We start from the raw sequence: 25,442 nt of genomic DNA, 5'->3' as shown, positions 1-25,442 counted from the left end.
TTGAGCCGCCAAAATTAGCCATTCACACTGAGCACTATGACTACAACTAACTGGTCAGCCAGCCAGCCAGCCTGCGGTGTTGTTGAACAGCCTGCACCGCTCAGTTCACATGGGTGTGATTTGTGGGTTTTTTTGGTGGCGCGCTACGAGCTTGTAGGTCTGCTGTTTTTTTTTTTTATCGAACAACGACTGACATAGAAACATAGCTTTTTCAGAAAACTGTCAGGATGTAGAAGACATTTTTAGAATCTGATCTCAGGTCAGAACGGGTTAAAGATCTGACAATGATGACATGCCAAAAAAAACAGGTTTCATACAAACAGAATTTGTTTTTGCCTATTTGATATTCTCCTTTTGTTCCTCTTTCTAATTAACCCATGTGCCCCCCCCCCCTCCTCCCCCCCTTGATGAAAGCTGGGCTGAGCCATCATTACTCCCAGGACTCTACAGACTATAAAATGTAACCAGTGTCTGTGTATAAAATGTAACCAGTGTCTGTGTATAAAATGTAACCAGTGTCTGTTGTATAAAATGTAACCAGTGTCTGTGTATAAAATGTAACCAGTGTCTGTGTATAAAATGTAACCAGTGTCTGTGTATAAAATGTAACCAGTGTCTGTGTATAAAATGTAACCAGTGTCTGTGTATAAAATGTAACCAGTGTCTTTATATAAAATGTAACCAGTGTCTGTGTATAAAATGTAACCAGTGTCTGTGTATAAAATGTAACCAGCGTCTGTGTATAAAATGTAACCAGTGTCTGTGTATAAAATGTAACCAGCGTCTGTGTATAAAATGTAACCAGTGTCTGTGTATAAAATGTAACCAGTGTCTTTATATAAAATGTAGCCAGTGTCTGTGTATAAAATGTAACCAGTGTCTGTGTATAAAATGTAACCAGTGTCTGTGTATAAAATGTAACCAGTGTCTGTGTATAAAATGTAACCAGTGTCTGTGTATAAAATGTAACCAATGTCTTTATATAAAATGTAACCAGTGTCTGTTGTATAAAATGTAGCCAGTGTCTGTGTATAAAATGTAACCAGTGTCTGTGTATAAAATGTAGCCAGTGTCTGTGTATAAAATGTAACCAGTGTCTGTGTATAAAATGTAACCAGTGTCTGTGTATAAAATGTAACCAGTGTCTGTGTATAAAATGTAACCAGTGTCTGTGTATAAAATGTAACCAGTGTCTGTGTATAAAATGTAACCAGTGTCTGTGTATAAAATGTAACCAGTGTCTGTGTATAAAATGTAACCAGTGTCTGTGTATAAAATGTAACCAGTGTCTTTATATAAAATGTAGCCAGTGTCCAAAATTTTCTCCTGACATTTAACCTTTTTTAGACCTGAGGCCGATTCTAAAACATTTTAACTCAAATCTTTGCTTCTGGGGGGAGGTCCCTGGAACAACATATTTTGTTGGGGTTCCTTGACATGAAATATTGAGCACCACCGATACAGAAACATAAGGTTTTTCAGAAAACTGATTTAGACGATTTTTTATTTATTTCGACGTCAGGCCTAAATGGGTTAAACCTTACAGTATGTTGCTAGTATATTACGGGTTGGAACATCTGTGTGCAGAACTGCACGCATGCGAGTACAACAACTCCGTCAGACGGAAACAGACAACCACCAGGAATTGTCCTGTTGCTTGCTTGTCATTTGAATGGACGTTCTCCTCCCGTCTACCTCTCTCTGTGATTCAATTGAACATTGAGCATATTGACTTGCCGAGTACAGAGCGGAGAGATATGGAAATGTTACGCAGATGATATTCCAAAGGGAGCTCTATTGGATTGACACTCCAGATACACTTCAGCCTCTACGGCCGAAAGGGTTTTTTAAAATGACATATTGTCGCACGTTTGGCAGAAACCTTGTATCTCCAATTATTGTCCTTTTTTGTACTATGTGCATATTTCATTAAACAAGAGTGTCGAGCAAAAGTTGTCGAAATAGCCGATTGACAAACTCACCCACACGCCGCATTGCGGCGCATTGTGAGCTTGTAGATCAGCTACTGTATTTTCTGGAAGAGAAAAAAAACCCTGTTTTGGATACACAAGGTTTCCACGGGACAGCGATGGTATGTTATGCTGTAATCCATCACGTTTCATTCCCTCATCTCTAGTGTAGAATGTAGAATACGTATAGGTTGCCTGACGCCTCTCCATAGCGCTGTTTCCTTGTGGTTTTGACTCTGTGATGGCCTAAACCTGAACCCTCCCAAAGTCCAATTACTGTGTGATTAAATTACATTATGTATGACACCCTGCAGGTGAGTCTATATTCAGTGTGTCAGGCAGCACTTTTTGTATTTCAACCCATTTTGACCTGAGATCACATTTAAAAAAAATGTCTTCTAAATCCGGACAGTTTTCTGAAAAAAAGCTATGTTTCTATATCAGTGGTTCTCATAATAATTCATGTCAAGGACCCCTAGAATCATATGTATTTGGCCTCCGACCCCCATCTCAAAATATGGTGTTCCAGCCCCCCCCCCCAGAAGCAAAGAGTTGAGTTAAAAACGCTCGCTTTGAAAGAATATATATTCAAAGATTTCAGGTACATTTTTACGATTTCTCAAAATATAGTCAGTCGTTTCTTCGATTTTTCAAAAATAGCAGACCTGTATGACACCGAGGTGAGTCTATATTCAGTGTGTCAGGCAGCATTTATTTTTGCATTTTAAAACAAGTGGCTTCCACATGTACAGTATGCCTCAGTACAAAAAAAAATCACTCCTCTGTGTGAAGTGATGGGCGATCTTATCATCATACATCATGACGCAAAAGACACTTTCATACTTTGCTTGAATAATGTATGTTTTGTATTTGTGCAAGCGGTTCCCAAACCAGCTTACTGTACCTCCCGACATAGCTGATGCACCCCCCAACATGGAAATATAAAATGCATAATAGAGACATATATTTCCTATTTATCCACATAATATATGAACTTGAATATGACATATACAGTATATATTATGCAGCATAGGCTACTGTATATTCTGAATATACTTGCCATATATTATTGGCATAATATGTTAATATAATTAAAAATAAAACCATATTAGCACCACCACCATTAGCCTTTTCATGTGGCGCACGCCCTATAGAAGACGCTCGCGCCACGAGTGTATAAAGAATGCTTTATATATAAAAAAAGAGGCAAATGATTGACTGATTGTCATCATGGCTGTACACGAGACTATATAGACCCACAGTGAAACCCTGGAGATGTACTGTACATACTGTACCGTGTGCACACATCTCTACATTAAACACATTTAGTGCCGGAAGTGCTTCAAAATAGGAGCTCTGGGGTGCCGGAGTTGTCTGATCGCTTTTACTCTGAAAGCCATGAACCGGAAACACTTTCCTAAAAAAGTTGACTTGACAAATTGACCTAACATCCCGATCGTTTTAATTTATACGATATATGTTCCAAAAAAGCGTTCATTTTTTGCGGGAGAGACAGATGAGGAGCAGAAATGCAGCGCCAGCATATCGATCCATTCATCACCACGGAGAGCAGCCCTGGATTAGGAGATACGAGTCATTCTTTCCGCCGCGCTAACATGGGAGTCAATGACAAGCTAATAGTTGCACAGAGCGTTAGCATACGGCAAGCGAAAAGCGAAATGCCAAAAAAAAATTAAAAAATAGGAAAAATTCTGAATATTCTTATCTCGCCCCGCGTCACTAGGACGTCGCTATAGGACGTCCACAGACGCCAAAGGCTACGATCGTTTCTAATCCTTATGACGGTCTCACACGTCGTATGAACTGAAACGGTTAACCACTCAAACCCTGAGCCCATACAGTATACAGTACAGTGCATACTTCATTGTCCAGGAGGGAGGGGGTCCTCCTCCAGGGGTCTGTACTTGAACCTCCCCCTCCTCCTCAACACAAAAAAATCTCTTCACGGTTTATACATTTTTTTTGCTGCAAGTGTAACAAAATTGCCTCTTATGGGCCCCTTACGGGGGGAGAGAGGTGCTGCTGTGTGTGACACTTATTCAAGTGTCAGCTGAAGAGACTGTAAATATGGTACGCCCCCCACTGTGACCCCCCCCCCCCACACACACACACACACACACACACACACACACACACACACACACTCTCCCTTCGGGGCAACACCCACCCCTGTGCCCCGGCCCCCCCCCCCATGCATGATGGGACCCCCTCCAGGCAACAGCCATTACCTCTGTCATCCTCCCCCCCCCCCCCTCCCCCCCCATCCCAGAGGGGGAGGGGGGGGGGGGGGGAGGAGGAGGTAAAAGTATACTCAACCCTGCAGTATACCAGAGGTGGAAAGATTTACTCAGTTGTTTTTACTTAATAATACCGCAATATATAGAACTATACTCTGTTAACCCATTCTGACCTGAGATCAGATTCTAAAAAAATGTCTTCTATACATCCTGACAGTTTTATCTGAAAAAGCTATGTTTCTATATGTCAGTCGTTCTTCGATTAAAAAAAAAAAATAGCAGACCTATACAAGCTCGTAGCACGCCACTCGGTGGTGCGCTACGAGCTTGTAGATCTGCTATTTTTCAATAGCTATAACACCAAAAGGGGTTCTCGCCCCCAAACTACACACTGGAACTACATATTTTCAGATGGGGGTTCGCGGCCAAATATACAGATAATTCTGGGGGTCCTTTTACATGAAAATGTCGGAGAATCACTGACATACATAGAAACATAGGTATTTCACAAAAGTGTACTCTAAAGTACAGTAGATGTACCCTAACCCTCTCAGAGGAGGAGGAGGAGAGTGATGGGAGAAGGGTGGAGGGGTTGAGATGAGGGGGGGGGGGTGAGATGAGGGGGGGGGGGGGCGGGTGGAGACAGACCCACGGTGTACCAGCTGGTGTCATGCCCCCTGGTCGTGACTCATACTTCACCATCTGTCTGGGCCAAGTGCACCCGTCCGCACGCGCTCACACACACACACACGCACGCACACGCACACGCACACACACACACACACACACACACACACACACAGACACACACACACACACACACACACATTCAAAAATAGATACTTGCAGACATACTATGGTGCCACACAGACAGACACAACTCTCCAATCACATCAAGCACGCACACACACACACACACATACCCAGTGTTGTTTTTGGCAGCAAATTTCTATTTTAGTTATAGTCATAAAATAGTCTCTTTAAAAGGTTTTCATTTAGTTTTAGTCTCATTTTTAGTCACCTGAAATGTTTTAGTGTTAAAGTCTAGTCTTAGTCGACTAAACTAGATTTTTTTAGTCTTATTGTTTGTCACCATAGCTTAATTTTTTTATTTAGTTTCCGTTTAGTTTTCGTCAGTGAAAAAAGGTAGTCGACGAACATTTTTCGTCATAGTTTTAGCCGACGAAAACAACACTTGACACATACAAGTACGTATGCCTTTTGAGGGTATCGACATTTCTGAACGGCCATTTTTTAAGAATAAGAACATTTCAGGGCCTGCGTTTAATCGTATCGTGCACCCAAAATACCTGATCTCCAAGCTCTCACAACGTGTCATGTTGACATGTTGACAACTATAGTATTAAATCAAGTCCCCGAAAACAAAAAACAAATGCTCTAAATCTATGAAGCAACCATTTGTCTTGTGCCGGGGGCCGGGGGGAGAATTGTCCTCACAATGTCACATTTATTTCAAATTCTACTATGCTTGTGGGGACAGTTTGGCGCCTCACAAGTGCATAGTAACACACACGCACGCACACACACGCACACACACACACACACACACACACCCACACACAGAGGGGAGCGTCCCTAGCGTCCCTCCACACATGTACACACACGTACAGTATGGACGGTGCAGTACAGTGTGAGATGCAGGTGTGACAGCGGAGGCCGGCTCCCCGGTGCGTCGTGGGGCGCGGTGTGATTCCTCCCTGGGGGCCCCCCGACGCTGATTCATCCAGACGTTTAACCCATTCTGACCTGAGATCAGATTCATACGAGGTTTCCACTGGACACACACTACTGGTCTGATTAACCCATTCTGACCTGAGATCAGATTCTAAAAATGTCAGTCGTTCTTCGATTTTTCAAAAAATAGCAGACCTACAAGCTCTTAGCGCGCCACTCGGTGGCGCGCTATGAGCTTGAAGATCTGCTATTTTTCAATAGCTAAAGCATGACATGATGCTAACACCAAAATGCGTTCCCGTTCAGAATGGGTTAAGACAGCACCGCCTCCTCCTCCTCCGTCTCTCCTCCCTGACAGCTGACTGCTCTCCTCTGAGGGGCTCTGCTTCACGCCTCTGCTGCTATAGCTAGTTATTTATTTATGGATTTATGGATTCAGTTAGTTATTTGGCTTTAGTCTGATGCGTGTGATCTGCCTGGCGAAACCTGCATCAGTCCATTATAGACCAGTTTGGTTTTCAAAATGGGTCTATTAATGTATTCTGTATTCTGAATTCTGAATTTTGAGATTTTGCCTCTCAGACCTAAAACTTTGAATATTTTTGCTATCGTTTGGGGTAAAGAAAACTAAATGTCTTCTACATTCTCTTCTTGTAAATTAACTAATGCAGCTATTTTCACAATAATGTAACTCTTAATATGAAACCAAATGTACCCATAAGGGTCTATTTGGTTCTGCACTGGTCCCTGACTCTTGTTTGACCGGAATAGAACAGAGCCTTCATTGTTAACACCTGTAGAAGGAATTAACCCAGCTCTAGTCCAGTCCAGTTGGGCATTGCTTGTATATACCGGTGTAGTCTTTAGTATTGCACAGCCGGAGATTGAACCCTTGGGTAGTCTTTAGTATTGCACAGCCGGAGATTGAACCCTTGGTAGTCTTTAGTATTGCACAGCCGGAGATTGAACCCTTGGGTAGTCTTTAGTATTGCACAGCCGGAGATTGAACCCTTGGTAGTCTTTAGTATTGCACAGCCGGAGATTGAACCCTTGGTAGTCTTTAGTATTGCACAGCCGGAGATTGAACCCTTGGTAGTCTTTAGTATTGCACAGCCGGAGATTGAACCCTTGGTAGTCTTTAGTATTGCACAGCCGGAGATTGAACCCTTGGTAGTCTTTAGTATTGCACAGCCGGAGATTGAACCCTTGGTAGTCTTTAGTATTGCACAGCCGGAGATTGAACCCTTGCTGGCCTCCCCAATCTCAGAGCGGATACTCCAAGCCACAACGGCCACTGTGCTAGCTGCTCCTGTCAGGGTTACTATTGTGAACAGTCTAAAGAATGGAAATCCGCTGCTCCCAAATGCAATCTTATACTTGGTAACGTTTGGAGTCTACCATGCAGAGGCTCTTCCTCTTACACGAGGATTACTGATCCACAAGGCCACAATTTAATTCTCGTGAAATCCCAGGTTATCAATTTAACGCAAAACATTTTTAAAAACACAAATCTTTGCTTCTAGTGGTGAAAATACACAATATTTGGAGATTGGGGTTGGCGATAAAAAAAGTTGGGGTCTTTGACATTAAAAGGCTTGAGAACCACTCATATAGCAAACATACGTACGGTTTTACAGAACACTGTTGGGATTTAGAAGCCTCATGTCTTAATAAATACGTACTTCTACGCCATTATTGGTCTTTTATACTTTATAGTTTAGCTACTTTTGATGCTTCTGTGTGTCGCTGTATTATGACCTCCTGCCCGACAACGATGATTGATGTTTTTTAACCCATTCTGACCTGAGATCAGATTCATACGAGGTTTCCACTATAGGACACACACTGGTCTGATGAACCCATTCTGACCTGAGATCAGATTCTAAAAAAATGTCAGTTGTTCTTCGATTTTTTTTCAAAAATAGCAGACCTACAAGCTCATAGCGCGCCACTCGGTGGCGCGCTATGAGCTTGTAGATCTGCTATTTTTCAATAGATAAAGCATAACATGATGCCAACACCGAAATGGGTTCCCGGTCAGAATGGGTTAAAGCTGGTTAAAAAATAAAGTAGGCTATATACACAGTGTGCGTGCGCCATGCGTGCGTGTGTGCGTTTTGACAGACCTGTCACAGTGGTTACACTTGAAGGGCTTGGCGCCGGTGTGTTTGCGGTAATGCCTCGTCAGCTCGTCGCTCCGGGCGAATCGCCACTCACAGCCGTCCCACGAGCACTTGTAGGGTTTCTCACCTGCACGAGAAAACACACACACACTGCTTTAAAATAAAGACCACCTGCACAGGGGGAACAGAGAGAGACAACACACGCAAACGCACACGCACACACACACACACACACACACAGCGCTTTAAAATAAAGACCACGTGCACAGGGGGAACAGAGAGAGACAACACACGCACGCACGCACGCGTGCACACACACACACACACACACACACACACACACACACACACACACACACACACACACACACACACACACACACACACACACACACACACACACACACACACACACACACACACACACACACACACACACACACACACACACACACACACACACACACAGCTTTAAAATAAAGACCATATATATATGCTAAGTGCAGAGTTCCACAAAAGCGGCATGTGGCGATCAGACGAGTCAGATAGCTTGTCTCTACATCTTGGCACAACAGAGTCAATACTCTTTGGGGTCTAAAACCATCCCCTGGGTGGGTTCAGAGTGGTAGGATAGGAGACTTAGAAGTTATACAGTGAAGGAAGACGTTACTCCACTATAGATTGCAGACAGAGACAAATGGCACTAAAGGTTATATGGCAGAGATACAAATTCTAGACAGAATATCATTTTTTTATAGGTTGACAATACTATTGACAATAATGTCAATTGCTTTTGCACAATGACGGACACACATCTAACATGCTGAGTCCCCATTCTGCATGCAGAGAGCTTGTGCAACTGCTATTTAAAAAAAAAAAAAGTTAGCAAAATGTCAAAAATGCTTGGAATTTTTTTATTTATAATTTTGGCATAAATCTTCTCTTCTGGCACAACACATTTTCAGAAGGGGGGGGGTCCACTACATCTCAATTTGGGGGTCCTTGACTTGAAAAGGTTTGAGAACCACCGACTCAATAAAAGCATTAACCCATTTTGGGTGGGAAACCCTTTTGGTGTTTTTAAGCATTATGTTATACTTTCCATTGAAAAATAGCAGATCTACAAGCTCACTACGAGCTTGTAGGTCTGCTTACAAACATGTAGGGTGTGTTTACAAACATTTAGGGATTGTTTACAAACAGATGACATATGTTTGCACCATTTTGGGTTTGTTTATACAAACATTTCAGATTGGTTTACAAACATTTTGGGTTTACAAACGTTGTGGATTTGTTTACAAATATTTTGCATTTGTTTACAGACATTTTGTGTTTGTTTATAAACATTGTGGATTTGTTTAATCTTGGGGGTCCTTGACATGAAAATGTTTGAGAACCACTGACAACCACCGACTTGATTTTTCAGAAAACTGTCAGGATTTAGAAGACATTATGTAGAATCGTTCCCATGCGGTCAAAACGGGTTAATAAAAGGAGACATTGTCTGAGTGGCGTGCACACGTTTTCCAGACGACAGACACGCGCCGCACGGCGTTCAGGTTGGAGACGCAGCGAGACGCAGAGAGCGAGAAGGGACGACACTGCCGTGGGCTGTTCGCTGACAGAGCGCCGTGTGGAACCTGTCTTGAGCGCCGAGATAGTGAAGACGAGGGTGCTTAACTCATTCAGGCCTGACGTCGAAATTTTAAACAAATATTTTTTTAAATGTATTTTTTTCTCATGTTTCTATATCAGTGGTTCTCAATATTTCATGTCAAGGACCCCCAAAAAGATATGAAATTGGCTGCTGACCCCCCCCCCCCATCTGAAAATATGTTTCAGGGACCACCACCTCCCAGAAGCAAAGATTTGAGTTCAAAACGTTCGCTCTGAAAGAGTATATTATATTCAAAGCTTTGCACCACATGTTCATGATTTTTCAAAAAAATAGCAGACCTACAAAGTGGCGCGCTATGAGCTTGTAGATCTGCTATTTTAAATAGCTAAATTACAACATAATGTTTAAAACAACAAAATGGGTTCCCGCCCAAAATGGGTTAACTCTTAAGAGGAAGAGAGGCTCCCGTTGCTCTCTCTCTCTCTCTCTCTCTCTCTCTCTCTCTCTCTCTCTCTCTCTCTCCAATCTTGCTGAACGTGCATAAGGCGAGTGGCAAGTGGAGTGCAGTGGGGGGGGGGGGGGGAGTATTGTGGAGGGGGGGGGGGGGGGGAGGAGGACGCAGTGTCGAGTGGGTTCGAGGAGGTGGTGGTGAGGGAGTTGGGGGGGATGCAGGGGGGGGGGGGAGGGGGTGGTTTAAATGAGAACTATGGTGGAATGGCGAGGAGGAGGAGGAGGAGGAGGAGTGGGAGGAGGAGGAGGAGGAGGAGTGGGGATGGGAGGTGAGAGGAGAGGAGAAGTGTGGATTAAGGGTAGCGAGGCTGCAGCCAGCGGAGGGGAAGGCTAGTGATAATTAGGCCAGTCTCATGACAATAATGGCTAATGCACACAAATAGCAAAGTGTAAATCCATTTGTACACTTTTACAGAGTTAAATTATAGCCCACTGGGTTTTGTGTGTTCCTGTCGGAGCGTTAAAAGGGGCATGAAACTAGGGCAGATTTAAATTTATTTTAGTTTGTTTTTAAAATCGGTAACCACTTGAAGCCTAGCAGCAGTGGTTCCCAAAGTGGGGTCCGGGTCGACCCCCGGGGGTCTCTGAGGGAGTTCCAGGGGGTCCCCAGCTAAATGATAGTTTGGAACCAAATGGACCCTTATGGGTCTGTAACTCTGAGTGTGCAAATGGAACCAAATGGACCCTTATGGGTCTGTAACTCTGAGTGTGCAAATGGAACCAAATGGACCCTTATGGGTCTGTAACTCTGAGTGTGCAAATGGAACCAAATGGACCCTTATGGGTCTGTAACTCTGAGTGTGCAAATGGAACCAAATGGACCCTTATGGGTCTGTAACTCTGAGTGTGCAAATGGAACCAAATGGACCCTTATGGGTCTGTAACTCTGAGTGTGCAAATGGAACCAAATGGACCCTTATGGGTCTGTAACTCTGAGTGTGCAAATGGAACCAAATGGACCCTTATGGGTCTGTAACTCTGAGTGTGCAAATGGAACCAAATGGACCCTTATGGGTCTGTAACTCTGAGTGTGCAAATGGAACCATTCCATTGCATTCCACCAACCGTTCCATTTGTACACTGAGTTAAATTAACATTGATTTGACAATATAAATCAGGGTCTCAGAGATATAAATGCCATTAAATGGGGGGTCTGTAGACTAATATGCATGTCAAACTGGGGGTCCTTGAAATTAAATGGGTTGAGAACAATTGCTAGAGCCATACAAATCTTCTCTTATGGGGGTCCCTGGCATATCTTTTCAAATGGGGGTCTGCGGGCTAATTAGTGTCAATTTGGGGGTCCTTGACATGAAAACCACTGCTGTATACCCAACATGACAGCCTTGGAAACTAACACACACACAGTTTCATTTAACCCATTCTGACCTGAGATCAGATTCTAAAAATGCCTTCTCTACATCCCGACAGTTTTCTGAAAAAGCTATGTTTCTATGTCAGTCGTTCTTCGATTTAAAAAAAAATAGCAGACCTACAAGCTCGTAGCGCGCCACTCGGTGGCGCGCTATACGAGCTTGTAGATCTGCTATTTTTCAACAGCTAAAGCATGGCATAATGCTAAACACCAAAAGGGGTTAACTAAACAACATGCTTTCAAGAACGATTTGGAAGACATTTGAAGGGAGAAATAGATGATGCAGTAAATCCAAAATGTATTCCCTTTGATCACAACACTTGCATCCTTCCTTAGCTTCTCCCGAGGCGACTCGTCGTGCTCTGCTGGGGCCAACGTTGGAACACTTTAATTACCGTCAGCAAGGAAATATTTGTTTTGTTGTCACTTTTGGGGGCAAATGTATTAATTTGTGTATTATATTAACCCATTCTGGGCTCCCCCTTTTGGTGTTTATACAGCATTATGTTATACTTTGGCTATTGAAAAATTGAAGACTTGAAAATGTGGTGCAAATCTTTGAATATATCCACACTTTTCCTGGGCTGTTGTGTGCTCCAGTTCCTGTTGATTTCATTGGATTATCATTGGTCATCTGACCAGTTTCATTGGCTTTCATTGGATCAAATCGACAGGAACTGGAGCACAAAAGTGTGGATATATTCTTTCAGAGCGAACTAAATCTTTGCTTCTGAGCGGGGTAACAACTGGAACAACATATTTTCAGATGGGGGTCGGCGGCCAATTACACATCATTTTGAGGGTACTTGACATGAAAAGGCTTGAGAACCACTGACACAGAAACATTGAAAGTTGAGGTGTAATAAGCGGGATAATGCACTATGGCTGAGTGGTCATTGTTTACAGATAAATCACCCTGTCTGTGATTTATCTATCAACAATGACCACTCAGCCAGACATTATCCCTTACATACTGTTATTTGACCAGACAAATCTATACGTGCGACTAATCTCCCCCTCTGTCTCTTTGTCCAAGACAAGACAGATTATACGAGTCAGCCCCGTTTCACTCATTATGCATCAAGTTAACCCATTTAGACCTGAGGGCCTTCTGAATCCTAAAAGCTTTCCGAAAAACCTCATGTTTCTACAGTATGTCAGAGTTGGTGCTCAACCTTTTTCATGTCAAGGACACCCCAGAATTATCTGTATTTGGCTGCGGACCCCCCCCCCCCATCTGAAAATATCTTGTTCCAGGGACGTCTTTCTCAAGGACACTAACTCTGAGGGAGCCCCGGGATCGAACCGGGAACCTCACGGTTCCCCATTCGGGGGCTGTTCTACCGGCCACTCTATACACCCCTGAGCCACTGCCGCAATGTCATTTGCTCTCGGGCAGAAACCTTGTATAATTATATTATATCTCCATATATATTTCAACTCGGTAAATGAATGTTTGTCATAAAACAGTGGCATGCTGGTCAGGTATACCATGCCAGCATGGGTCACTTCCCAGTGACCGGTACAGTACGGTACAGTACAGTACAGTACGCCTACATTTCAACTACATGACCTTTCATAGGTCGAAGTCTTAGGCTGGTCAGTACGTGCTCGTATAATCAATTATCAGAAAGCAGGTGTGTAACATTCCGTAATAATAATAATAATAATAATAATAGTAAAAGCATTATAAATGGCTTTCATATACAGTATACTCTATAACAGTGGTTTTCAACCACCAGTGGTCCTTGAGGGGGTTCCAGGTGGTCCCCGGCTAGGCTAAGTGACGGAGAGTTGGTAACCAGATGGACTCTATATTATTAGACCTTTAACTCTAGCGTAAAATGAAACCGGGTCCATTTGGTTTCATTTTATGCTCTCAATAGTTCAATTATTGTAAAAAATATCTACATTACTTACTTTACAAGAAGTCTACACATCTAGAGAGAATGTAGAAGAATTGTTATTTTGTTCAACGTTTGCCTGTTGCGTCTCCCCTAATGGTACCAACGTCACCACAGCATCACCCATCCATCCATCCATCCATCCATCCACTGACCCATTCATCCATCCACCCACCCACCCACCCACCCATCCACCCACCCATCCATCCCTCCCTCCCTCCCTCCCTCCCTCCCGGTAAACAGCACGGTGTCGAATTCCTCTCTCCTCCCTGAAACGGAGAGAGAGAGAGAGAGAGAGAGAAGGAAGAACACAACCGGTCCGGTCCCCGGGTTTTCCTTTGGCGGACCGACCGGCTGGCCAATCAAATCCCCCGGAGGCAGGGATGCCTGACTTTGTTGCCTGGCAACCCGGTGTGATGTGTGTGTGTGTGTGTGTGTGGTGGTGGGGGGGGGGGGGGGTGAAACATGAGGAGGCAGTAGTAGCAGAGGAGTCTGTGCAGCTGGCTGAGAGAGTCAGTCTGGCAGCGCTACACATACAGCCCCATGCCACCGCCGGCCAATTACCTCCGCGCGCTGGCAGAGCACAGAGGCAGTTGCCTAGCAACGGTAACCGTAGCGCTGGTACGTACGGGGCAAGGAGCCGTGTGTGTGCGTGCGTGTGTACACACACACACACACACACACACGTGTGTACGTGCGCTACGATTTTACCTGTGAGGGCCAAATGTCCACAGTATATAGTAGAATTTGAGACATTGGGAGGAAGATTTTCCCAGGGTTCTCTCACATGAAGGAGAAGTGTTTGTTTTTTATGGTTAAAACGATGCAGGGGGAGCTAGAGGAAGTTATACAGGATCGTGATCAAGCATTTAAAGCAGTGGTTTTTAAACCAGTGGTCCGAGGACCACCAGTGGTCCTTAATTGGAGGGGTTCCAGGTGGTCCCCTGCTATAAGAGAGTTGGTTTCATTTTACGCTTTCAAGAGTAAAATGATTGTTAAACACCTATAGGCTATACTTACAACTTACAAGAAGTCAACACTAAATCAATTGTTGTTTTGATAGTTTCCCTGTTATCTCTCCTATGGTACTGTATACCACATCAATACAGCAGGGATTGTGAATAATCTGATCCAACGACAAACGAAAAATATATTAAAAATATATAAAAAAAAACGGGCCTTGATATGAAAATCACACCCGTGTGAACTGAGTGGTGCAACTCCCCTCCCCCCCCCCCCCCCCCCCCCCCCTCCCGTCTCTCTCTCATTAGCAGGCAACAGTGCAGCACTATCTCTCTCTCTCCGTTTCTGGCACAACAGCGCCCCTACTGGTACATAGGTGAACACGGACATTGCCGTTCCTTGGAGTGGTTGCACGCCACTCAAAAAAAGTAGAAAACCACTGATTTGGAGGTTTATGTTTTAAGGGGTTAATGCCAGGATTTACATACCTATAGTTGCGCAACGGCGTATCATCATCACGCAACATAAAAATAGCAGATCTGCAAGCCCCACAACGCTGTCACATGTTGTGGGGCTTTGCATTAATTTAAAGGGTTAAAAAAAACGGCAAAACATAATAAAAAAGAAAAAATTAGTGAACTCACAAGAATAGTAAGAGACATGTGTGTGTGTGTGTGTGTGTCTGTACACGTGCGTGCGTGTGTGTGTGTGTGTGTGTACGTGCGCGCGTACGTGTGTGTGCGTGCGTAGAGACCGGAGCCTGCAGCCGTACAAAACCACTCGGCCTACCCGACTCCTCCAGTGATACGCCAGACCCCTCGTCTCCTAGCAACAGCCCCCCCCCCACACCTCCCCCCCCTCTACCTCCTGGAGGAGCGCTAGCTAGCATGAGCGGTACGTCAGTGATTCTCAAACCTTTTTTTTTTTAATTTCAAGGAGATGGTTTAGGGCTGTGGTGAGTGGTCCCCCCACCTTGAGAATCGTGGGGTCCAGCTATATAAAATATTGGGGCCCTATTTTATTTTCGCCATGCTATTATAACCATATCCATCTTCAACCGCTTATCCGTAGTCGGGACGTGGGGGCAACAGCCCCACCAGAGTGTCCCCAGAGTACTTCCCTCTGCAGAGCAACATTAGCAATATTCTTATATATACCCTTAATCCCTAAACTTCTTTGCCTTTTTTAAGGGGCGCTCTAGCCCCTCCTATGACTAGCTTTGTGTGTTTGTCAGTGTAGGTTTTAGTCGACTAAATATCATAAGATTTTTAGTCGACTAAATCTAAAGGTTTTCACTTGCTGAAAAAAGCCGATCTAGAAGCCTTTGTAGATCTTCTATTTTCAGCATGCAATATAATTGTAAAATGACTTATACTGGATCTCTTGTCCACTAGTCCCTTCTAGATTTTATTTGTTGACGAAATTGTCAGTATATTTAGTCTGAGTTTTACTCATCATAGCTTAGTTTTTATTTAGTTTTCATTTAGTTTTCGTCAGTGGAAAAAAGGTAGTCGACGAACATTTTTCGTCTTAATTTTAGTAGAAATCTGTGGTGCACCATGGAAATGATTTGATTGGCTGCGAGCACGGAATGTGATGTATGATGATGTATGACGATAAGAACGCCCCTCACGTCACACGAGTGTGATTTTTGAGGGGCACAAGCCCCTCCTATATCTGCAGGCGTGTGTGTTTGTCCTACACAAACACAAACACTCAATAATAGTATAAAAATAGCAGATCTACAAGCTCGTAGCGCGCCACCGAGTAGCGCGCTACGAGCTTGTAGGTCTGCTATTTTGAAAAATCGTGAAAATGCGGCACACATCTTTGATTATATATTTTTACTGACTTTTTTTGTCAGGTCTGATGGGTTAAGTAAAAGTATCAATACTGCAATGTATATATACGCCATTACAAGTAGTGGATGCACCGAATATTCGGCCGCAGAAAATGGCTAAAAATGCATTTTCGGCCTATTCAGTTTCAGCCCAAATAGGCAGAAAATATATCACCGAATAGTGTATGCAATGAATGCATTCAAAGAGCTGAATAAATGTTTTATGGACCCATAATAGTGATTATTATTGAAGTTAAGTTTTGCCATAAATCAGGTAGCTTTAAGGTACGGCCATGACAGAAATGGTAGGAAAAAAAGATGTATAATATTAATCATATTCGGATATTCGGTATTCGGTTTTCGGCCAACTGTTTTCCTATATTTCGGTATTCGGTTTCGGCCAAGAATTTAAATTTCAGGTGCATCCCTAATTACAAGTAATAAAAGTCCAGAATTCAAAACTTGAGTATAAAACTACAAAAGTGTTGGTATCAAAAATGTACTTAAAGTATACCAAAAGTAAAAAGTATTCATTGTGCAGAATGTAGTTTTAAAATGTATACCAAAAATCATTTGAAAATAGCCGATCTACAAGCTCACAAGGCGTCGCATCGCGACGCCTTGTGAGCTTGTAGATCGGCTATCTTCAAATGGTGGAAATGTAGACCTATATATAGGACTGAAGTGGTTACTGTAAGCTCTGTAATAGTAATGTAAATCTACAAACTAAAATAAAAAATACTAAAAATAAACGTAGTGGAGTAAAAGTACAATATTCTGAGATCTGAGATGTAGTGAAGTATAGAAGTCAAAGTATGTTGGAAGTACAAATACTTCCAATTGTTCTTAAGTACAGTATAGTAAATGCATCTAGTAGTTACTTTACACCACTGGCCTACAGTAAGTATACAATAATCTTATTTTAACCATGAAATAATACTGCGCACGCGCGCACCACGCACACCGCACAGCACACACACACACACACACGCACACACACACGCGCACACACACACGCGCGCGCACCACACACACACACACACACACACACACACACCACACACACACACACACACACACACACACACACAGGGTCTCCGAGGCCATTAGTGGAGGATCTAGGAGAACGTTTCATGGACCCTCCCTCTGACCAAACGCCCCCCCCCCCCCCAAAAAAAAAAGGATCAAAAGTTAGTAGATATACAAGCTCGGAAACGTGTCGACCTGCTACTTTGATGCGTTTTCCGTCCAAGATAATGATAATAATATTAATGAAGTGCTCAAAGCGCTTTACAACGGTTCATTCATTCATTCATTGGGAGGTGACGGTTCATTCCATTCATTATATTGGGAGGTGAAGGTTAATTCATTCATACATTATTTGGGAGGTGAAGGGGCGAACAGTCGACGCCAGCGTCCTCACTTCCCCACATTCACACACAGACGGTGGCGAGCTTCACACCGACCGACTCATTGGAGGCAGTGTGGGGTTCAGTGTCTCCTTGCCCAAGGACACTTCAATGTATAGGGTTCAGTGTCTCCTTGCCCAAGGACACTTCAATGTATAGGGTTCAGTGTCTCCTTGCCCAAGGACACTTCCACATGTTGGACAGGAGGTGGAGGAGGAGCCGGGGATTCGAACCACCGACCCCCCCCGGGGATCATGGACGACCTGCTCTACCCTCCTGTAGCCACATGAGCCACAGATGTAGTGGAGAAGTATATAGTTATATACAAGTAACGTAGTATTTGAGTAGATGTACTTAATTAACTTTCCACCGGTGAGACAGAGTGAGACGGTGAGAGACAAGCTCTGCAGATTGATAGAGAGACAAAGAACGAGAGGGGAGTGCAGGGGCGACCAAATTGATAGAGAGAACAATGAGGGAAGAGATAGCTAGGGGGGGGGGGGGATTGATAGAGAAGGAATGGGAATGGTACAGAGATATTGTGTGAGAAAGAGAGAGAGAGAGGAGAGAGAGAGAGATGAGAGAGATGAGAGAGAGAGAGAGAGAGAGAGAGAGAGAGATCAGGAGAAGCCGGTGAGAAATTGAGATAGAAAAAAAGGGAACTTGAGTGATGGAAGAGTTGGAGGAGAACAAAATGAGTTGGAGGCAGACTGCATAGGAGTGGTGTCTGAGAGAGAGAGAGAGAGAGACAGAGAGAGAGGCGCGTGCACGCACACACACACACACACACACACACAGAGAGAGAGAGAGAGAGAGAGAGAAAGGCTTACAGCAGACCTCATGTTTTAACCACTCCAATCCTATATACTTCATTGACCGGCGACACCACCCAGAGCTCTATCTTCACCCCCCCCCCCCCACCACCCCTAACGGGTTCATTTGGTTCCAACATTGATTTTACAATATAGTTTTGGGGTCCCAGAGATATAGGAATGCCAGTGCATGCAGTCCCGTATATAGCCCTGCTGCCTAATGCATGTCAAACTGGGGGTCGTTGGAATGAAATGGTTGAAAACATCGTCTCTTATTATATGGGGGTCCCTGGCATGGCATATCTTTTCAATGGGGGGTCCGCGGCCGATAAGTGGTCAATTTGGGGGTCCTTGACGTGAAAATGTTTGAGAGCCACTGCTATAGGGCTGAAGTGGTTAATCGACCGACAGACAGACAGACAGACAGGCAGACAGGCAGACAGACAGACATGTGTTCAGCGCCCTGCCAGCCACTTGGCCCCGGCCCACAATCTAATTGTTCCGTTCCTTATCTGACATAAGCCTATATTCTACGGGACCCCCGGCCCGCACCATTCCACTCAGCACCGTCTAATTCCAGATTACATCGTGGCCATTCTCTCCCACCCCCCCCCCCGCCCCACCACCGGTGGTTAATTTATGGAAATAACAAGAACAGAAAAAAAAGAAAAAGATAGGATTTGGGTAATGACATCTTTAAAAACTCGTCAGGATAATAGCTGGCTAGAGAAAGGGGGAGGGGTGTGAGGGAGGGGGGGAGGGAGGGAGGCGGGGGGAGGAGGGAGGGGGGGGGGGGCCCGAGGCAAACACCGTCTCCTTTCTGAAGAAGACGATTCTTTTTTTGGCTCTCCTTTTTTTTGGCCCGGTTTCCTTCCATTGACAACCTGTGGTGCGCTTCGTTTAACAGCTAGTGCTTAATAGAGGTATTAATGACAGTAATATTAACAGTGGTGGAAATAGTACACACATAAGTAAAAGTATCAATACTGCAGATACTGTAGAAGTACTAGTAAAAGTCCGCTATTCAAAATATACTCAAAGTATACCCCCCGTTTGAAGAGATATGCCAGGACCGCCATAAGAGAAGATTTTCACGGCTCTAGCAGTGATTCTCAACCCGTTTAATTTCAAGGACCCCCAGTTTGACATGCATTAAGCTACGCAATCCCATGTAATGGCATTTCTTCTCTGAGACCCCAATGCTGGAACTCAATCAAGGACCCCTGGCTGGTGGGGTCCCCGGACCGGACCCCCACTTTAGGGAACCACAGCTGTAATAATAATAATACCGCCACCATATTGTGGCAATAAGGCCGCGACTGAAAATCTCATCATCTTCTGACCACCATTAACCACGAACGGCTTTGGTCAGATGGTGGTGGGAGATGCATGCATGCATTCAACCAACCAACCAACAACCAAACCCACCAACCCAACCACAACCAACCCATAGAAAGTGACGGATTAACCCCTCTCAAGGCCCTGGCGCTTCACCAAATCAAAAGGCCCCTACTGATTCAGCAAATTAATTAATTAATTAATTAATTAATTAATTAACATGCATGCGTTTAGCGCATATCCACTACTGCCTGCGCTGCCCGAAGACACACAAGACACATCAGGCACTGCCGCACTGGGCACAGCCTTTCCAACTTCAGTCTGCTAAACTATCTGCAATTTCCCCGAAAAATAATTAGCCTATATCTACAAGCTCCATTAGCAGGCAGCAGCATGTTTTGTCTAAATTGTCTTTGTGGCCAACAAATGTAGCTACATTTGCAAACAGTGCTGTTGACCATGTTGTTACATGGTCCATATAACATGTGTGCACCAACAGACAATGCCAATATGCTATATTAACATTAGAACGTTTAAAGACAGATTAATTATTGTCGACAATGCAACCTGTGGGTCCAACGTCACTGAAAACTTCATAATGCAATTAAATTAATTTACTCACGAGTGCCGAAATCGTGAAATGGAGGATGTAAGAACACACTTTTGTTGTATTAGAGCAGGGTAAATATGACGTTTTGTTTATATTCCTCTTTACATAGGCTGTATGTTATTGTCGCAATTTGGTCCGTCTGAGATCTGAGTGAGGGGCCTTCCTGAGTGAGTGGGACCCCCGGAAATGCTTTGACCACGAAATCCTGCACAGCAGATCCCCCTACCCTACACACACACACACACACACACCACACACACAATTCAAACACCAACGCTGTATAGTGCCTCCTCCGTGGTCCCGTTGCGTTGAAACATGGCGCCTGTCAGCCCCAGACTTATGGAAGGCGTGGAGAATGGGAGGACCCTAAAATAAACCATGGGAATGGCGGCGGCGTTTATCCAGGTCAGACCATCCATCACCGTGCAGTACTCAGACTAGGGGGGAGAGGGGGGGGGGGGGGGGGGGGGGTAGTAGAGGGGGGGGGGTGGAGGACAGTCCACTGACAGGGGTCTGAGTGGTCCTGGGATTGAGATCGAAGAGAGGCCAGAGTTATGACCCCCACACAGCCCCCCTCTCTCCTCCTCCTCCTCCTCCTCCCAGCCTGCCTGAAAGGGACCGTCCCGAGCATGGCCCGTCCCGTCCCGAAAGAATAGAACTAGCATTGAAAAGGTTTTTTCCCCCCCACTAAAGGCTCATCCATATAGTCTGGATTTTCGGTGGTGAGGTGACCCACCGCTCCGGTGGTGAGGTGACCACCACAGATCCGTTGGTGAGGTGACCACCGCTCCGGTGGTGATTGGTGAGGTGACCACCGGAGCTGAAAACAGGAGAGAAGGGCTGGAGCGGTGGCGGTGGTTTGCTCTTCACCGCGGCACGTGACGTCAATGTTGTAGTTCGGTGGTCACCTCAGTGACGTCATGTTGTAGTCGGTGGTCACCTCAGTGACGTCATGTTGTAGTTCGGTGGTCACCTAACCACCGAAAATCCAAAATATGTATGAGCCAATTAAAACAAGTCTTTCAGATTTCCACTTCCTGAAAACGAGTCTGACGGAGTGCACGCAATTCAGATGCGGTGTTGCGTCACAAATGCCCTCACCAATCAGATCCTCACTAAATGCAGCATTATGCATTATGAGTGGACATACTCACTGCTATGCAGGGACAGTGAGAGAGACAAAACAAGCGCTCCCCCCCCCCCCCCCCCATAACCTGACAGTAGCATGCATGAGGTAGCTATCGACGAGGAAGGGACTGCCTTGTTGGTTTTCGTCTGCATGTTTAGTGCATAATATCTTTGATTACCTGTTGTTCTGGTGGATCAAACTTCTGCATAATTCATAGGATATTGAATACTAACTGAGGGTGAAGAATCGAGCACAGAAAAAGTGTATTTATTGATCAGAGGATTAAAACCACGGGAATATGGGTCTTAAAAAACAGATTTCTTGGGTGGTTTTGGGTCCATTAGATTTGAATGAAACACAACTCGACAAAGCTTTGAGCAAATGCACGGTGACACACACACACACACACACACACCACACACACACACACAGGTTCATTATGAATGCTCTGGGTGCTCTCAGCCACAGCGCTGCACACAGACAGCCCCACAATGAGTTTTCAGCAAATGTGTGACTAATTTCAGCATCATGAGCTGCGGGTCACAGGGGTGGAAAACCAGATAAAGGGAAGCTACACTGGCTACGTTTACATGAAGGGTGATCATTCCGAATAAATAGCTTCCGATAAAATACATCCGATGTAATGTTTTTTGCCGCGAGTTTACATGGGAAATGGTCATTCCGAATGAGTGTTTATATGGAGAAGTGATAGAAGACGTCACATGATACATGTTAATTCACGTGAAACTACGCCGTCTTTTTTTCCCCACCCGCTGCGGCTACCGCTTCTCCGCTGGGAAGTTGATCATCTCGTTTTTATTTGTAGGCCTACTATTATACTTTGTATCTACAGCACGGCCAGGGCACGCAACGCAACACTGATGATTATTATTGTATCGGGTCGCTCGTTATTTTTGAGAGAGAGAGAGAGAGAGAGAGAGACCGTTGAACACCACACACACACACACACACACACACACACACACACAGATCAGGGGTATCTCATCTGCTGCGCTCCACCACGTTTTTTTTGTGGATTTCGGATCTGAAAAAAGGAACGAAATAACGCGCTCTATGTGCAAACTCCTCGGCGCCGACGGCGCGCCTTGGATATGAGCGCCCAATTGGAGCATGCTCAGAAAGGACCAGAATGAATTTACATCCGAAGCAGTGTATACATGAGTCAAATTTCTTTCAATCGCATTGAAAATCGGAGTAATCCGGCCAGTGACATCGGAATGGTTTTAGATCGCATCGAGCGTTTTCATTCGGATGTAAGTTTTTGTAGGTGTTTACATAACAACGTTTAATAGGATTGAACTTCTATTCGGAATGAAAAGGGATTTAACTGCTCATGTAAACGTAGCCACTGTCTCATGTGTATCCCGAGAGAAGACAGACTATGCACCCACTGCACACTAAACGAAGTGGAAACCGAGCTACACTTCCTAACCATCTGTCCATTGTACAAGACATCAGAGACACATACTTCCCACAGATTACAACACACACAGAGATTTTGAAAACATGACCAATGACAAAAAACTCCCATATCTGCTGGGCGAAGTGCAACAATGTGCAAACACAGCAGCAAGATTTGTGAGTTGCTGTGATAGGAGAAGGATATCAAATGGAACACAACCACCCTAAAGACTAATCATTGTGTTTATTCCTGCACTATACCTGCATTGAGTGACCTTGGTACACAGAAGTTGATCTATTGAAGATTCTGACCTTCAAAGTACATAATTTTTGTTCTGATTGTTATTGCTGTATCGTTGTATTGTTCTTTCTGCTTTGGCAATGTAAACGTATGTTTTCTCATGCCAATAAGCCCTTTGAAATTGAAAAATTGAATTGTCTCGGGGTCTTATTTTTCCATTGTGGGCGTCTCAATGGGAGTGTATACACATCAGTGTTGTTTTCGTCGACTAAAACTATGACGAAAAAGGTTCGTCGACTACCTTTTTTCACTGAGGAAAACTAAATGGAAACTAAATAAAACTAAGCTAGGATGATTAAAACAAATAAAACTAGACTAACTAACAACGACTCTAACTAATGTTAGAAAGGGACTAGTATAGACAAGAGATTCACTATAAGTCATTTTTACAATTGCTGAAAATAGCAGATCTACAAGCTCACAATGCGTCACAGCAAGTGTAAAAAACTGTCATATACGACGGCATCAAGGCCAGCCAAAATACATTTTAGTCGACTAAATCAACTGTAGATTTTAAAATCTAAATTTACTGTAAAAAAATGTGCAATGTGCCAAGAGTGTGAAGCAGGTGGGCTTTTCTTTTAGTTGATAAGTTTTAGTTCAGTGATGAGACGTCTACAAAGCGCCCCTCACTCACACGGGTGTGATTCTTTTTTTAATCACACCCGAAGGAGGTCCTATAAAAGTCCTCAAATTGTCACTTCACTGTCAAATGGAGACCCCATTAAAATCATCGACCCACATGATTGTTTTTTCTCTCTTTTTTTTGGTGTCCCCAGATGACAGTAAGTGACAATTGAAGGACTTTTTTGATACCTTAATACCAACAGAAATCAACAAACTATGCGATGAAAACGGATCAAACATTGGCCAAATTGTCAAATAATATGAGAAAGCGGCAAGATTGTGAAAATAGCCGATCTACAAGCTCACAACGGTGAGCTTGTAGATCGGCTATTTTCACTATATTTATCGGTTGAACCCAGTCAAACTAATGTAATGCATCGACTCCTACAATTCCAAGTGCTTGTCAGGGTGGGTTCAAATATGATTATTACTATTACATATTATTTTACAAATGCTTTCCTCTTTCCAACCACCAAAGGAGAAAACTGTAATTGAAAACGGACCACCACCAGCCATTGAGAAAGGTCGATTCTGTGTATAAGCTTTGTTTTGACACGTTTATTTTTTATTTTATTTCTCCTTGAGCTCCCTTTCTATGCCCCCCCCCCCCCCTCCCACTTTTCTTTCTTTTCGTGAACAACAAAGTTGATGGAGCTTGGCTGCACAAACACTCGTTTCACCCTCTGTAAAAACCTGTGATGTGACAATAAACCTGATTCTGAAACCAAGGAAACATGGTGAGGACGAAGGGGAGGAGGAGGGGGAAATGCAGGAGAAGATGGTGGATCTAAAAGGAATGAACTGACGATAAAGATAAAGGACGGAGACGCGAGAGGCGTGCAGGAGAACAGAGGGAAACATTTCAGAATCAAATAGAAGACAAGAAAAATAACAAGCGAATCGGAGGTAAAAAGCAGAGAAAAACCAAAAACCAAAGAATCATCAGAACAATCCAAAAGGCTCATTAGAATCACTAGACCCTGTGCCTCTTTCGGCCCACCCGGGGCTACTTGGGAACGATGCAAGTTGGAAACCTAGTATGTATGGGGGGGGGGGGGGGCTGGTTATAAGTAATCAAATGGCAGGTGTGGTGGGGTTGCCGTGGCAATCATTGGCTGAGACAGAGGCTGGGAAATTAGGCTCATTCATGAGGTCCACTGGCAGAGCCTGACCAGAGCCTTTTGCGCCGGGTCTGGACAACCGTGTTATCCGACCGACTCAAGGCTGTATGCACACGCGCACACGCACGCACACACGCACACACGCGCACACACACACACACACACACGCACACGCACACGCACACGCACACGCACACGCACACACACACACACACGCACACGCACACGCCACACACACACACACACACACACACACACACACACACACACACACACACACACACACACACACACACGCGCACACATGCACACATGCGCACACGCACACATGCACACACACAAACACAAACACAAACTAGTCTTTAGTCATGCGCATTTAAAAATCTTTTTGATATTACTAACAGTCAAACATCAAAG

At 44.2% G+C, this 25,442-nt stretch overlaps 1 pseudogene across 1 annotated transcript in view; it reads right to left on the bottom strand.

Annotated features, from left to right (window-relative positions):
* The window catches only part of LOC308311853 (Krueppel-like factor 7), a 118,782-nt pseudogene that overhangs the window by 5,180 nt on the left and 88,160 nt on the right, over window positions 1–25,442 (bottom strand). Inside the window, exon 4 of the transcript in view lies at window positions 8,050–8,173. The product of the transcript in view is annotated as a Krueppel-like factor 7 (transcript). The remainder of the gene's footprint in view (window positions 1–8,049; window positions 8,174–25,442) is intronic.

Source organism: Protomyctophum bolini (assembly GCF_963924005.1).
Source record: "Protomyctophum bolini genome assembly, chromosome: 24".
In the NCBI taxonomy this organism is placed as follows: Eukaryota; Metazoa; Chordata; class Actinopteri; order Myctophiformes; family Myctophidae; genus Protomyctophum; species Protomyctophum bolini.
Note: the sequence above shows the minus strand (reverse complement) of the source record. Positions and strands in the feature narration are given on the sequence as shown.